Genomic DNA, 2,914 nt, shown 5'->3' on the forward strand with positions numbered 1-2,914 from the left:
TCTCCTCTTTTCTCTCCTCCCCCTTTTCCTCCTCTCTCTCCTCTTTTCTCTCCTCTTCTTTCTCCTCTTTTCTCTCCTCCCCCTTTTCCTCCTCTCTCTCCTCTTTTCTCTCCTCTTCTTTCTCCTCTTTTCTCTCCTCCCCCTTTTCCTCTTCTCTCTCCTCTCTCTCCTCTTTTCTCTCTCCTCTTCTCTCTCCTTCCCCTTTTCCTCTTCTCTCTCCTCCTCTCTCTCCTCTTCTCTCTCCTCTTCTCTCTCCTCCTCTCTCTCCTCTCTCTCCTCTTCTCTCTCCTCTCTCTCCTCTTCTCTCTCCTCTTTTCTCTCCTCTTCTCTCTCCTCCTTGGTGCTACTCTGCAGCATTCATCCCTCGCCAATGAGGACCTTTCCAACAAGCCTTGGTGGTCTGTGAGATCTCTGCCAGTTGAGTGCCACCCTTTTAGAGACTCTGTCTCAAAAAACAAACAACAAAAACTAGCTTTAGGTTTCCCATGGTGAGGTTATCTGTGGGAGCAATGAATAAAGCTAAGAGGCAGGCAGGCGTGGTGACTCACGTCTGTAATCCCAGCACTCTGGGAGGCTGGGGCGGGTGGGTAGCTTTAGCTCAGGAGCTTGAGACCAACCTGAGCAAGAGTGAGACCCTATATCTACTAAAAATAGGAAAAAATAGCCAGGTGTTTTGGTGGGCACCAGTAGTCCTAGCTAGGACGCTGAGGTGAGAGGATCTCTTGAGCCCAAGAGTTTGAAGTTGCTGTGAGCTATGATGATGCCATGGCACTCTACCCAGGGTGAGTAGCTATGATTCTTTATAACTGTCAGCTATAGGAATCCTGAGTAGTAAGCAAGCTAGGGGAAAACAGTTGATATAAATATATATTCCCCTACCACAGTTCCCCCCTTGTGGCCCTTTATTAATTTTATAAAGGGCAGTTCTACATCTTAAATATGCTCCAGACCTGAGGAACGAGTGGCTGCCTTGGTTCAGCTGCACTGGGTTTGCTAACACAGGCCTGACCATTCAATATTTCATTCTGTAATGAGCTCTACGAACAAATTTCAAGAACCCCTATTGGTTTTTATAATCCTCTCCCTTAACTACTTGGCTTTTTGAATTGTTTCCCAGAAATGGTAGATTTTCTGCAAGACAAAGGAATTGAGATTCTGAAGTGGATGCCGACCACCAGGACTCACTAGCCCCTTGACCTGCCCCAAGGCAGGTGGCCCCTCCTTTAGTCTGTCATATTAAAAAATTCCTTTCTTCCTGGGTAATCTTCCTTGTCTCAGTAATTGGATTTTTGTGCAACAGGTAAGTATGCCTAACTGAAACCTCTTGCCATTTTGACAGCAGTTTTCTTAAGAAACTGTCAGACCACTCTACACTCAGTTTTGGGCTTGGGAAAAATGCCTCCCAAAAAGGGTTTGGAGGCCATGCTGGGAGGATGGAGCAGAGCTCAGAATTGGTTTGAGTGGAAGTTCTGTGCTCAGGGCTAAGAAAGGGAAAGCAAACCCTCTGTTAACCTCAGCACCACACATTGTGCTTTCTTTTTGGTGGTGGCCCTTTTACTTTCTGAACAGTCACAGTCCACAAGCATCAGAGCCTCGTGGGTCCTCAGAGATTGTAGTCGGCCACCTCCTCAGGACCCTCACCCAGAGTCTCGCCCAGGGTCACACAGGCAGCGGCAGGATAAAAACCAGAATCTACTTTCTAGGCGCCACCCGAAGCACCTGCCACCACACTGCCTCCTCCTACAGCATGGCGCCCCAGCCACCGTGGGGGTGGGAGCTGGCGTTCAGATACAACCTAACAAGGAAGTATCAGGGGGAGGAGGTGCTAATATTGGCCTGGGAGCCATCAGCAAGTCTGTAAGCAGACAATCTGGGGAGGTGGTGAGAGCCAGGGGATCGGTGACTACAAGCTCAAGTGCTATTTCCAACAATAGTAATAATGACCCTTAAAACAATCCTTATAGAGGGCAACAAAAGATTTTGGTGAAGTTTATTTATTTATTTATTTTGAGACAGAGTCTCACTTTGTCCCCCTGGGTAGAGTGCTGTGGCATCATAGCTCACAGCAACCTGAAACTCCTGGGCTCAAGTGATCCTTTTGCCTCAGCCTCCCGAGTAGCTGGGACTGCAGGTGCCCATTACAATGCCCGGCTATTTTTAGGAGAATGGGGTCTCACTCTTGCTCAGGCTCATCTCCAACTCTTCAATCCGCCTGCTTTGGCCTCCACCTACTCAGGCAATCCACCTGCCTTGGCCTCTCAGAGTAGTGTGAGCCACTGTTCTGGGCCTTTGGTGAAGTTTAAACGAGATATTTCAGAAAAACTTTAAAAGCTAGAGCAGTACATGCAAATATAAGATATGATGATGATGGCTCAGCGTCTGTGGCTCAAGTGGCTAAGACACCAGCCACGTACACCTAAGGTGGCAGGTTCAAATCCAGCCTGGGCCTGCCAAACAACAATGATGGCTGCAACCAAAAAATAGCCGGGCGCCTATGGTCCCAGCTACTTGAGAGGCTGAGGCAGGAGACTCGCTTGAGCCCAGGAGTTGGAGGTTGCTGTGAGCGGTGATGCCACGGCACTCTACCCAGGGGACAGCTTGAGGCTCTGTCTCAAAAAAAAAAAGATATGATGATGATGATGATCATGTTTTTTGAGACAGAGTCTCACTCTGTTGTCCTGAGTAGAGTGCTGTGACCTCAGCCTAGCTCACAGCAACCTCAAAGTCCTGGGTGCAAATAATCTTCCTGCCTGGGACTACAAGTGCCTGCCACAATGCTCAGCAATTTTTTCTATATTTAGTAGAGATGGGGGTCTCACTCTTGCTCAGGCTGGTCTCGAACTCTTGAGCTCAAGGGATCCTCCCACCTCAGCCTCCCAGAGAACAGGTGTGAGCCTCTGTGTCAGGCCCTAAT

The sequence above is a fragment of the Otolemur garnettii genome, unplaced genomic scaffold (assembly GCF_000181295.1).
Source record: "Otolemur garnettii isolate 467f Iridium unplaced genomic scaffold, OtoGar3 scaffold00073, whole genome shotgun sequence".
NCBI classification, from domain to species: Eukaryota; Metazoa; Chordata; class Mammalia; order Primates; family Galagidae; genus Otolemur; species Otolemur garnettii.